General features: G+C 42.0%; 2 protein-coding genes across 3 annotated transcripts in view; both read right to left on the bottom strand.

Moving 5' to 3' along the window:
* The window catches only part of GIMAP1 (GTPase, IMAP family member 1), a 41,038-nt gene that overhangs the window by 16,047 nt on the left and 10,836 nt on the right, over positions 1-14,155 (bottom strand). The window lies entirely within an intron of this gene.
* The window catches only part of GIMAP2 (GTPase, IMAP family member 2), a 36,455-nt gene that overhangs the window by 11,464 nt on the left and 10,836 nt on the right, over positions 1-14,155 (bottom strand).

Genomic DNA, 14,155 nt, shown 5'->3' with positions numbered 1-14,155 from the left:
GTTTCTGGTTTCTCCGTACATGGGACATCTAGGACATTTCCTGGTTGTCCAAAGCACTCCTACATTTTCTTTCTTTGAGGTTCATTCTAGATGAGAGGGTCCAGGTCTGACTTTCTCACCCAAAGCTTTTACATTTCACATGTGCTTTGTCTATCCCCTTTAAGATCTCCTGGTAGCTGATTTAATCTGAAGTGAAAGACCTTTTACAGAAAATGCCTTAGCCCCGTGGTGCTCAGATTTTTACCTTGCATCAGACACACTTGGAGGGTTTGTAAAAACACAGATGACTACACTCTAATCCCAGAGATTCTGGTTCAGTAAGTTTGGGATGGAGCTCAAGACTTTGCATTTCTAACAAGTCTCCAGTTCAAGCTGATGCTGCAGGTCCATGGCCCACATTTCGAGAAGCCCTGGTCTATTATGCAGTAAGTCTGCAAAGTAGTTGATAGTAGCATTTTGCATGACTTGGGAGATGGTCAGAGTAAGTGGCCATTTAGATAAACTATAGGTAGATTCAGATGTCTCTGATATGCCTGTCGTGTGTCAGAAGATAAGGTCAGGGAAAAAAGAAGAAACCTATATGACTTCCTTTCTACACATGTCTTCATATATCGATAGGAGACAAGAACTGACAGTGGTGGAATAGTGGCGTCCAGGAGGCAGTGTCTGATTGATGGGAGGAGGGCTGATCAGTGATCTAAAGTTGTCACGTAGGAGGTCATGGAGGAGATTTTCTCTAAAGGATGGGAGGATGGGATACATGGAGTGCTTTGGGGATAAGCAGACAGGTGGGAGGAAGTGGCATGAATGATGGCTTGGAGGTAGAAGCATATGGGTGGGAAGAAGAGCACAAGTGAACTATGAAACAGACACCACTACCATTTAATTACTTTGGACTAAACACTGTGCACACGAGTTTGGGTGAACTCTGGGAGTTGGTGATGGACAGGGAGGCCTGGCGTGCTGCGATTCATGGGGTTGCAAAGAGTCAGACATGACTGAGCAACTGAACTGAACTGAACTGAACTGAAACACTATGTTTTATATCTTCTTCTTACTTAATACTTACAGCCACATTGGGAAGTACAGATTATTATATCCATAGCTACATAAGTAAAAACAAGGTTCAGAAAAGTGAATAACTTGAACAACTCAGAGAATAAGTGTGGGGTTAGAGCCAGGAAGGGGACTTGGAGGACCCCAGGCCTATTGCTGTGTCCCCAGGGCTACCATGTGTAGCAAAATGTAAGGAGATGGGGCCATGAAGAAAAGTTTGCAGCCTGAGGTAAATCTGTCAATTCCAGGCCAAGAAGTATGACCTGAGATCTACAATGGTGGTCTCTTGAGCAACAGACACAGGATAAAGCTGAGTTGCATAATCTTGATTTGGTAAGAGGAGATTAAAGAAGAGAAACTAAGACAAGAGTAAGTTACCATCTATCCACTGAAATTCCTATTTTTCTTTCTCTTCTCCCTTTTTTTCTGACTCCACCAATCTTGTGTTACCCAGTATCAGTCTAGGTATCTCTTCCACTTCCTCTCCTATCTTTCTTGCACAAGGTCTTTTTTAAACAAACAAAACTGAAGTATAGTCGATTTACAATGTTGTCTTAGTTTTGTGGGGCTTCTCAGGTGGCTCAGTGAATCTGCCTGCTGATGAATCTCTTGCAGAAGACACGGGTTCAATCGATCCTTGGGTCAGGAACATCCCCTGGAGGAGGAATGGCACCCCACTCCAGTATTCTTGATGGCAGAATCCCACGAACAGAGAAGCCTGGCAGGCTACAGTCCATGGGGTTGCAAAGAGTTGGACAGGACTGAGTGACTGAGCATGTACATGCTTAGTTTCAGATGAACAGCAAAGTGATTCAGTTATACATACATACGTATTCTTTTTCAGATTCTTTTCCATTATAGATTATCACAAGATATGGAATATAGTTTCCTGTGCTACAAGATTTTTGTTGTAGCACAAAAAACTACAAGTAGGCCCTTGTTAGTTATCTATTCTATATATAGCAGTGTATATCTGTTTATCCCAAACTCCCAGTTTATCTTTCCCCTCTTTCCCCTTTGATAACCATGTTTGTTTTCAATGTCTGTGAATCCATTTCTGTTTTATAAATGAGCTCACTTGTTTTTTTTTTTTAGATTTGACATATAAGTGATATCATGTGTCTTTGTCTGACTTACTTCACTTAGTTTGATAATCTCTAGGTTCATCCATGTTGCTGCAAATGGCAAGATTTCATTCTTGTTTATGGGTGAGTAGTATTCCAGTGTATGTATGTGCCCCATCTTCTTTATCCATTCGTCTGTCGATGGACTTTTAGGTTCACACACGTCTTTTTAACTTTTGACCCCAGTTCTTGATCCCACCACACCAGGGAGTCTGAGATATCCAACCTCATGAGAACACCCTTCCCTTCAGTCCTGGTTTGGGGTCCTGGCAGATTTGAGAACTGATGAGTCTGAGGGTCACAAAGAGTACAGAGGCACTAGATTTTCTGGAAAGGCTGCTCCAGACTCTGCCCAAGCTGCTCCTCAGAGACTGCTCCAACCAAAGTACACACATACACATACACACACACACATACACACAACACACCACACAAACTCTGGTGCTCAGCCCCCAGCCTGTTCCCAGCCTGTCCTGCTTTCAGGTCTTATTCTTTCTGAGGCAATGGCACCCCACTCCAGTACTCTTGCCTGGAAAATCCCATGGATGGAGGAGCCTGGTGGGCTGCAGTCCATGGGGTGGCTAAGAGTCGGACATGACTGAATGACTACACTTTCACTTTTCACTTTCATGCATTGGAGAAGGGAATGGCAACCCACTCCAGTGTTCTTGCCTGGAGAATCCCAGGGACGGGGGAGCCTGGTGGGCTGCCGTCCATGGGGTCACACAGAGTCGGACACGACTGAAGCGACTTAGCAATTAGCATCCTTATGGAAGAATGTTTTTCAAAGGTTAATTTAATCTGGATACTGGCAAAGATTTTCTTTTTTAAGAGACGAAGGACATTTCAGGGAGCAGGCTGACTGTTAGGCTAGGGTGGTCAGAGATGGTTGCAAAATCCCCTTTCTTAGAAGCATGGCCTACTGGCAGTGAGACACATTGACACAATGGCAGGAACTTGAATTCCTACCTAGAAAAAACTGTATTGTGGTTACCAAAGGGGGCTGTATTAACTCAAAAAGCCCTTGTTCTGCTGCATTAAAATATATAGGGGCTTTCCCCCAGTCTTCCCCTAAAATCATCTCTGCCTCTTCCTATTAATACATTAGATCTTCCCTCTCTGAGTGTCCTTCAGTATTCACTATGCCTGTGGGTGACTTTAAGACTTTTGCGTCAGCTCAGAGTTGCTGGTTTGCTCCTGTGAGCTCCCTCAGCATTGGACTTTCCCACTGTCGTCTCAGCACTTGTGCCTCTTGTTAACACACAAATAGAGTGAAAAAAATATGTGTTGAGATCAAAAGATGAAAGTTGTGGGCATCAGGCTGCCACTGTATTTTATGGGCAAGGCTCATAAAGTTTCTGAGCAGCATTTGTTTATGGTTAAAATGAAGGTTGTGGCCAATGGTCTGAGGTCTCTTCCTATGGTGACATTTAAGTTCCCCAATATTTCTTAGCATACCCAGTGAGCATGAGAGTCCAGCTCACCCAAGAGCATGATCTCTTCCTCACAAACCCAATAAGTCCGAAGAAAGCTGGTCAGAATGCACTTTTCTTTTTGCAGGGCTGGCTCAGAGGATCAGTGCTCCCTGATGAGAGATCCTAGATGGTGACCAGTCCAGGGGAGGGACAGTGACAAATCTGGGAAACTTACAATAAAGAGTCCTACCAGGGCAATTGCAATAAAAGCCAGCCTTCTGGGTCCTGGGGTTTTGATTCCTAGATTCATCTCAGAAATGTTGAGTTGGAGACATTCAAGGGTAAATTAAGTCATTTATACCCACCTTTTGGTGCAAGCCTCCCTGATAGATCAGATGGTAAAGAATCTGCCTGCGATGCAGGAGATCCCTGGGTTTGATCCCTGGGTCAGGAAGATCCCTGAGAGAAGGGAATGGCACCCCAATCCAGTATTCTTGCCTGGAGAATTCCATGGACAGAGGAGCCTGTTGGACCACAGTCCATGGGGTCGTGAGAGTTGGCTAAGACCGAACAACTAACACTTTCACTTTTTCAAACAAGGAGGCAAGGGTGTATGTGCCCCCTTCCAGGTAGCCCCAAGTTTCTCACTTCCCCAAAAAGCACACTATTCACTTTAATAGCCCCTGAATTCTTACCAATTCCTTAATGTCGGTGGTGGGAGCAGACTCCATCCAGGAGATCCTGGACAGGCATGGAAGAATCAACAGCCTAGTGATGTGCCACCAGTAAGGTTCCACACTAGGTCTGGACAATGTCTTCTACTGTCTGCAGTTCTCCCCTCTGCAAATTACTATCTTTGCTTGATGCAGATTCTCTATCACTCACCGAAGTTTGTACCTCTTTACTACTATGGATACTGTCGAAAGTTCAGAAACTACAGAAGTAAAACCAATGAATCGCTGAAACAGTCATTGTAGAGGTTTATTTTGCCCATACCAAAAAGACAATTTGAAAGCTGGGAGCACTCAAAGGAGAACATGCAAGGGGCTCAGGGGTACGTTGTTACAAGACAGCTTAGGATAGTGACAAAGCAATGACTATTTTTCAAAGTGATGGTAACAATATTAGGATTTTCTTAAATGATGGGGAATTGGTGAGTGATTGCCTCATATCAGTTTTGGGGCACAGTTTAAGGTTTGCTTGTGAGTTCCAGAGACATAAGCAAGAAATGACCCAGTCCAAGTTAGTCTTTCAAGATAAGATAAATTAAACTTTGTATGACAACACTGGTTTTGTCTGCCAGGGAATTTCTAAGGCTGGTCTATATTTGTTTTTGACTTTAACAGTATGCTGAGGGGTTTGTTTGTGCATCTCAGCATGTCCCCAGGAAGTCTGTGTGTACAAGTGAGGTTAGGCCATTTCCCAGAACTGTCTCACATGGTAGCAACCAGACTTGTCACTCTATCTGTGTGCAGCTACATTACCTCCTGTCTTTGCCACAGCTGTTTTCTACCTCAACTCCTCCACCATTTTCCTTCCCTATCACAAAATGTTATGGCCACTTCACAGGAGAGAGTTAAAGTATTGGGCCATGTGCCTTTTACTCTTTATGTGAGATGGTACTTAGAATGAGAGAGAGTGGGAAAGCTGGGGGGAGAGGAGAGATCTTACCACGGAGAGGACAACTGATCTCACCACAGAGATCTCACTGAGCTGTTCCCCCCCCCCGCCCCACCCCAAATCAAGAATGACACCTAAGGAGAGGGATCAAGATGGTGGAGTAAGAGGACATGGAGCTCACCTCCCTCCTGCAACAAACACATTAAAAATACATCTACATGTGGAACAATTAGCTACCTTTTGATCCTGCAACCTCACTTCTGGGCAGGTATGCAGAAAAGATGAAAACTAATTTGAAAAAATACACACACCACAGTGTTCATAGCAGCACTATTTACAATAGTCAAGGCACTGAAACAATCTAAAAGCACATCAACAGACAATTGGTTTAAATAGAATATAAATATTCTCGGTGAAATATTTGTTGTTACTGTTCAGTTGCTAAGTCATGTCCAACTCTGTGACTGCATGAACTGCAGCAGAGGCTTCTCTGTCCATCACTATTTGTTTAAACTCATGTCCACTGAGGCAGTGATGCCATCCAACTATCTCATCTCTGTCACCCCCTTCTCTTCTTGCCCTCAGTTTTTCCCAGCATCAGGGTCTTTTCCAACGAGTCAGCTCTTCTCAACAGGTGGCCAAAGTATTGGAGCTTCAGCTTCAGCATCAGTCCTTCCAATGAATATTAGGGTTGATTTCCTTTAGGATTGACTGGTTTGATCTCCTTGTTGTCCAAGGGATGTCAAGAGTCTTCTCCAGCACCACAGTTTGAAAGTGTCAGTTCTTTGGTGCTCAGTCTTATTTATGATCCGACTTCTCACAGCCATACATGATGACTAGAAAAACCATAGCTTTGACTACATGGACCTTTGTTGGCAAAGTGGTGTCTCTGGTTTTTAAAATACTGTCTATGTTTGACATACTTGTTTTCCAAGGAGCAAATTTCTTTTAATTTTGTGGCAGCAGAAATATTACTCAGCCATAGAAATGAATGTAGTATTGCCATTTGCAACAACATGGATAAAGCTAGAAATTATGATACTAAGTGAAGTAAGTCAGACAGAGAAAGATAAAATTATAGGACATCACTTATATGTGGAATCTCAAAAATAATACAAATGAATCTATATGCAAAACAGAAACAGACCCACAGACATAGAAAACAAACTTATGATTACCACAGAGGAAATGTAGGGAATGTGCTATATTAGGAGTATGGAAGGTAACAGATGCAAACCACTCTAGGTAAAACAGATAACAAGGGTTTATTGTATAGCACAGGAAACTATATTCAATATCTTGTAATAACCTATAATGTAAGAGAATCTGAAAAAATTATGTATGTATTTAAATCACTTTGCTGTAGACATGAAACTAAAAATATTATAAATCAACTAGACTTCAAAACTATACTTTAGAAAAGAAGAATAAGTAAAGAAATAAGGCGAAGAGAAACAAAAACAACAAAAAAAGACTGAAACCCAAGATCTCAAAGTGACTAAGACTGTCACTGATTAGGAGCAGCATAGAGCTACTGATTAATTTCAATTCTCAATAATTTATATATTTAAAATTTAAGAGTAGATTTTAAAAGAATAAAATTATAATCTATAATTTACAGCATAAAGGAGAGTTAAATAAGTTAAGTAATCTGTAAGGCAGAAAGCAGAAAACAAGAAAGAAATCAAAGTCCATATTTATTTATAATTAAATGCTGAAACACCTGTAGTTTTCCCTTTAAAGTTAGCAACAAGGCGAGGATGTCCTCTACCACTTCCTTTATCCATTACTACATTGGAAGTCTTAGCCAATGCAATAAGACAGGAAAAATGAGTCACAACAATTGGAAAAGAAAAAAACAAATCTGCTACTACTTGCAGGTGGTATAACTATCTGGAGACTCCCTCAGGTTGGTGGTAGCCCAATGGTGAAACAGGATTGTTTTCTTCTGAGTTCAAATACCACCAGGGCTTCATTCAGAGCAGGCACAACAATGGACATTTTAGACTCTTGTGGGCAAGCAGATGGCCACTTAGTTGGAATGAGTTCTTCTGCCTTCATTCTGCCTATTAGCCTGAGCCAAAGTTGTCACTAGAAGGACCTGAGCTTAGCCTGTGGGCAAACATGTAGAACAGGTGGGCACAGTTTGCTGCTGCTGCTAAGTCACTTCAGTCGTGTCTGACTCTGTGTGACCACACAGACAGCAGCCCACCAGGCTCCCCCGTCACTGGGATTCTCCAGGCAAGAACACTGGAGTGGGTTGCCATTTCCTTCTCCAATGCATGAAAGTGAAAAGTGAAAGTGAAGTCGCTCAGTCGTGTCCGACCCTCAGCGACCCCATGGACTGCAGCCCACCAGGCTCCTCCATCCATGGGATTTTCCAGGCAAGAGTACTGGAGTGGGGTGCCATTGCCTTCTCTGGGGCACAGTTTAGTAAATGTATACCATCAACTGTTCATGTCAGGAGTTAGTGATGGAATCTGTCAGCCAAGTTTCTGGGTAATTATTACTTACTGGTAGTTTGGAATATAACTGTTCCCTTGGTATGTGTTTGTTCATGAAATAACACTGCAAAAATGGGCAAATACTGAGAATATGGACAAAACTGGGCAAAAATCACTGAAAGAACAGAAAACAGGATCTCTAATAGTAAAGTGGGGCTATAGGGTGCAAATTTCCACTGTATACTCCAAATTGTCAATACCATCCAAGATCTAGTCCTTGGAATTGGCTTTGTGTTTCTATGTGTTGCTTGGTCAACTCAGAGAGTTGGAAGTACTATGTCCTATTAGATTTGGACTACTGTTAATAAAGTCTGGGTTAGGGAGGAGAAGGAAGTTCTTTCAGTGACTGTGACACCCATTTGAGGGGATAATTGGAGATGGTTGCAGTCCAGTGTCCCTCCCCAGTACCCCACAAGAAAAAGAATACAAGGAGGGTAGAAGCTGTCCAAACTCCCCAGTCATAGCTGTGGAACCTGCACCAAGGAGAGAGGAGATACTGACACAAATTATTTAAAAGAAAAAAAGCAACATCATTGCCATAGTTGACATTCCTGTGTTTGAATTCAAGCCCTGAGCCTTTGGAGTGGGAGAACAAACATTCAAATTATAGGGGTCCCAGAAGAAGAGAAAAAGAAAGGGTATGAGAAATTTTTGAAGAGATTATAATTGAAAATTTCCCCAAGATGGAAAAGGAAATAGTCAATCAAGTTCAAGAGGTGCAAAGAGTCCCATACAGGATAAACCCAAGAAGAAGCATGCCAAGACATACACTAACCAAACTAACAAATACTAAGCACAAATAAAGAATATTAAAAGTAGCAAGGGAAAAACAACAAGTAATATACAAGGGAAACCCCATATGTTTAACAGCTGATCTTTCAGCAGAAACTCTGCAGGCCAGAAGGGAATGGCAGGATATATTTAAAGTACTGAAAGGGGAAAAAAAATCTACAACCAAGATTACTGTACCCAGAAAGGATCTCAAAATTGATGGAGAAATAAAAGTTTTTCAGACAACAAAAGTTAAGAGAATTCAGTACCACCAAACCAACTTGACAACAAATGTTAAAGGGACTTATATAGTCAATAAATACAAAAGAAGAAAAAGATATACAAAATCAATCCCAAACAATTAAGAAAATGGAAATAGGAACATATTTATCTATAATTACTTTAAACATAAATGGATTAAATGCTCCAACCAAAAGACTGACTGGCTGAATGGATACAAAAACAAGACTCATATATACGCTGTCTACAAGAAACCCACTTCAGACCTAAAGACACATATAGACTGAGAGGATGGAAAAATATATTCCATGCAAATGGGAAACAAAAGAAGTTGGAGTAGCAATCCTCATATCAGACAAAATAGACCTTAAAATAAAGAGTACAAAAAAGATCTTCATGACCAAGATAATCACAATGGTGTGATCACTCACCTAGAGCCAGACATCCTGGAATATGAAGTCAAGTGGGCCTTAGAAAGCATCACTATGAACAAAGCTAGTGGAGGTGATGGAATTCCAGTTGAACTATTCCAAATCCTGAAAGATGATGCTGTGTAAGTGCTGCATTCAATATGCCAGCGAATTTGGAAAACTCAGCAGTGGCCACAGGACTGGAAAAGTTCAGTTTTCATTCCAATCCCAAAGAAAGGCAGTGCCAAAGAACGCTCAAACTACCACACAATTGCACTCATCTCACACGCTAGTAAAATAATGCTTAAAATTCTCCAAGCCAGACTTCAGCAATACGTGAACCGTGAACTTCCAGATGTTCAAGCTGGTTTTAGAAAAGGCAGAGGAACCAGAGATCAAATTGCCAACATCCGCTGGATCATGGAAAAAGCAAGAGAGTTCTAGGAAAACATCTATTTCTGTTTTATTGACTATGCCAAAGCCTTTGACTGTGTGGATCACAATAAACTGTGGAAAATTCTTCAAGAGATGGGGATACCAGACCACCTGACCTGCCTCTTGAGAAACCTGCATGCAGGTCAGGAAGCAACAGTTAGAACTAGACATGGAACAACAGACTGGTTGCAAATAGGAAAAGGAGTATGTCAAGGCTGTGTATTGTCACCCTGCTTATTCAACTTCTATGCAGAGTACATCATGAGAAACGCTGGGCTGGAAGAAGCACAGGCTGGAATCAAGATTGCCGGGAGAAATATCAATAACCTCAGATATGCAGATGATACCACCCTTATGGCAGAAAATGAAGAGGAACTAAAAAGCCTCTTAATGAAAGTGAAAGTGGAGAGTGAAAAGATTGGCTTAAAGCTCAACATTCAGAAAACGAAGATCATGGCATCTGGTCCCATCACTTCATGGCAAATAGATGGGGAAACAGTGGAAACAGTGTCAGACTTTGTTTTTTGGGGCTCCAAAATCACTGCAGATGGTGACTGCAGCCATGAAATTAGAAGACGCTTACTCCTTGGAAGGAAAGTTATGACCAACCTAGATAGCATATTCAAAAGCAGAGATATTACTTTGCCAACAAAGGTCCGTCTCATCTATGGCTTTTCCAGTGGTCATGTATGGATGTGAGAGTTGGACTGTAAAGAAAGCTGAGGTCTGACGAATTGATGCTTTTGAACTGTGGTGTTGGAGAAGACTCTTGAGAGTCCCTTGGAATGTAAGGAGATCAAACCAGTCCAACCTAAAGGAAATCAGTGCTAAATATACATTGGAAGGACTGATGTTTAAGCTGAAACTCCAATACTTTGGCCACCTGATGTGAAGAACTTACTCCTTAGAAAAGACCCTGATGCTGCGAAAGATTGAAGGCAGGAGAAGGGGAGACAGAGGATGAGATGGTGGGATGGCATCACCGACTCGATGGACATGAGTTTGATCAAGCTCCAGGAGTTGGTGATGGACAGGGAAGCCTGGTGTGCTGCAGTCCATGGAGTAGTAAAGAATCGGTCATGAGCGACTGAACTGACTGATTGAAGGAGAATATATGGAAAATAGAAGCCTGGATTAGATGTCATCTCCATAACTAACTGTGTTACCTTAATACATCATTTGAATTCATGTTCCTAATATGTTAGCAGGAATTGTAATATCTAATTGGACCATATCACAGGGATTGTAGAAGTAAACTTAAAATAGTGAAAATAAGACCATTTTCAAAAATATAAACTGCTTCATGGAGAAGGATAAGTAAGAAAGTGATAAAGATGATAATAGTCATTGCCATTATGATCATCTTCTGCAACACGGTGCTTTGTGGATCCCTAAGTCCAGAGAAAGTAATCCAAGTTTGATGAAATTTTAGGAAACAGAATACCATTGACCATGGAACAGGACACTGTAAAATGCATTGTATGGCTCTACGATGAGAACTCCCATATCTTGGCCTGTGACCAGAAAGCTCCATAGGAGAACTCTCTAGAACATCTGGCTTATCTTCTCATCCTCCTGTGTGAGATTCTATTCTGGAGGGCAATGCCTCATCTCCCAGTCTTCATCCCTGGAAACCCAGAGCTCACAAGCTCCCTTTTGGTGTCTTGGTTCCTAAAGAGAGAAGGTGTGGAAACCACTGTTGGTGTCTTCTTGGCACACCTCGTGTAGCCCTTCTAGATGATCTGGCTCTGGAAGACAGAGGGAGCCTGGTCAGGAGGTCCTGAGGCTTTGGTCAGAAAAACCTGGATGCTGAGGACAAGAAGGGACCTTAATGCATCACTCAAACCTCAGCTCAGGAAGCCCTGGGGACCTGAAGGGGTGAGAGGAGAGGAGGCCTGGGGGATGTCTGTCAGGGAAGGGGTCCTTATTAGACTGTAAGGAGGGATGGGATGGGGTTTGGGTGCAGTGGGGGCAGCCCAGAGAACAGGATCCATGCTCAAGACCCATATTTCTCACGGTTTTTTTTTTGCCCATGACTACTCTTTGTCAGCAAGTTTATATCTCATAAGGTACATGGAGGGCATGGTGTCAACCCCAGAGTCCTCATGAGCAAGGGGCTCCCTGCAAGAGTCGGTGGAAAGTCCCGCCTCTGCTCATGGACTGGACAGACTCTGTCCATCCCACCCTTTCCTCCTCTTTCCATTTTGTTCCATTTTACCTCATTCCTTCACACCAGTATTCACTGCACACCTTCTATGTGTTCAGCTCTGGGCAGTGGTGTTTATAAGAGGAGATCTCAGCCTGGTCAGGGGGAGAGTCTCAGCACAGGACATAGAGGGTAAAATAAAACAGTGATTTGTGTGGGACCCAAAATGCATGAAACAGAAGTCAGGGGCTAGGGGAAAAGAGCAGCAGGAAGCCGGGCTGTGTTACGGGGACCTGCGAGGTGAAAAGGCAGCTGATAGTCCTTTAGGGAGTAGGGCCCTGCTACTAGGGGTTCTGAGAATCTCAGACTTGAATCCCACCCCACCCCCCTTTTCTGCTTCTCTGCACATCATCCTGTCCTGGCCCTGTAGGGAAGGCTGAAGGAAGACCACCCAGTTAGAACAGGTGTGCAGTTCAAGTCAGTGCCATGTGTGGATAAACCAGGGCTCCCACCCCATTCTGTGCCTGCCCCCCTTCATCCCCTGTGTATGTCCTTAAACTACCTTTATATCTTCTGCTCACTGATACACTTCTCACTGAAATTTCAAAGATATAAGTGAAAATGGAGTAGAGGGAATTCATGTTTTATTAGAAATCAGAGCAGTTTGTAATTCCCTTAATGAATGAAACTACATGGAGAACTGAATAACAACTAAATAAAACTTTTGGACTAAGCTACAGTGTGTTAAAAAGCAAAGCTATCTCTTTGCTGACAAGGATCTGTATAGTTAAGGCTATGGTCTTTCCAGTAGTCACATACAGCTGTGAGAGTTGGACCATAAAGAAGGCAGAGTGCCGAATAATTGATACATTCGAACTGTGGTGTTGGAGAAGACTCTCGAGTGTCTTTTGTAAAGCAAGAAAATCAAACCAGTCAATCCTAAAGGAAATCAATTATGAATACTCGTTGGAAGGACTGATGCTGAAGCTGAAGCTCAATACTTTGTCCACCTGGTGTGAAGAGCCAACTCATTGGAAAAGACCCTGATGCTAGGAAAGACTGAGGCAGAAGCAGAAGAGGGCAACAGAGGATGAGATGGTTGGACGGCATCCCTGACACCACGGATGTGAACTTGGGCAAACTCTGAGTGATGGTGAGCGACAGGGAAGCTGAGGTGCTGCTATCCATGGGTCTTGAAGAGTTGGACGTGAGCTGGTGACGGAACAACAACAGCAGTATTTAGATGATAATTCATAATCTTCAATATGTATACTCAAATATAAGAAAGCAATAAAAAAGAAGAGCAGAGTAAAACCAATGAGCTCAGAGAAAGGATATATAATAAAGGAACAGCAATTAATGAAATATAAGACAGCACAAATAAGCATATCAAAATTTGAAAACTAAACTTAATTCTTTGGAATGACTGACAAAGTTCTGCTAATACTGATTGAAATAAAAAAGACAGTGAACATAATAAAAATACTAAGCATTATAAAAAGGATTGCAACTATATATTCAAGGAGATTAAAACATTTTTTTAGAGAATTCTCTGCCATAAATTTTTATGGCAATAAATTTGCAAATATAAATGAATAGATGATAAATCAAAAAGATAAATAAACAAGCTATAGAATTTCAGGTAGCAAAGAAAGCAATGGCATTATTAATTGCCTGGGAAGAAATACTTTCTTGATATTTGCCAAATTGTATCCTTTAAATATCTGATTCTTTAAAATTTTTTTAGAAATCTAGACAAACTAGTGGTAAACAAGACCAATGTGTTAAGAAACATACTAGAGATTATGCATGCATTTGCAAGAATTACTTTTTTAAAACAAAGCTTTCTTTTGTTTTTGTCAAATTATTACCATCCTTCAAACTTGTCCCCTTTGAGCTATAGCCTGTGTTCTAATCCTCTTTCCACTTCCCACAACACATTTGAAACTGTTCCAGAAACATTGACTTTGGAGTTAGGGATATTAAAAGAGGATTAGTCTTTTTATTTTATGGCGACCACTTACAGCTTTACCATTTACCTTAATCACCAGATTGGGCATTTTTGAAAATTAAAATTCATTCTCAGGTCAAGCTGTGATCCCTGGAAACAGGAGTTTTGCTGCAGACACACCACAGGTGTGGCAGGACAGGACTCCTACACAGGTGTATTTTACTGGTCAGATCTGAGAGTCCCCAATGCCTGTGGCTGGACCTTTGGTTGGAGGTGACAGCTGGTCAGATAGGACTGGGCAGAGAGGGATCCAGGAGACAAACATCCTCATCTAATTCTCGGGCTCGCATGGATCCTCTGTTGGCCTCCTCACTGGTGGTGTCTGAGAGACAGTCAGAGAACATTGCACCCCAGGATGTGGTCCCTGGCAGGGCCAAAGGACATAAAAGGGAAGAGAGTGGATCTGCAGGGGGAAATGGAACA

Source organism: Bos taurus, chromosome 4 (assembly GCF_002263795.3).
Source record: "Bos taurus isolate L1 Dominette 01449 registration number 42190680 breed Hereford chromosome 4, ARS-UCD2.0, whole genome shotgun sequence".
Taxonomy (NCBI): Eukaryota; Metazoa; Chordata; class Mammalia; order Artiodactyla; family Bovidae; genus Bos; species Bos taurus.
This window is presented reverse-complemented; position numbering and strand designations above follow the sequence as displayed.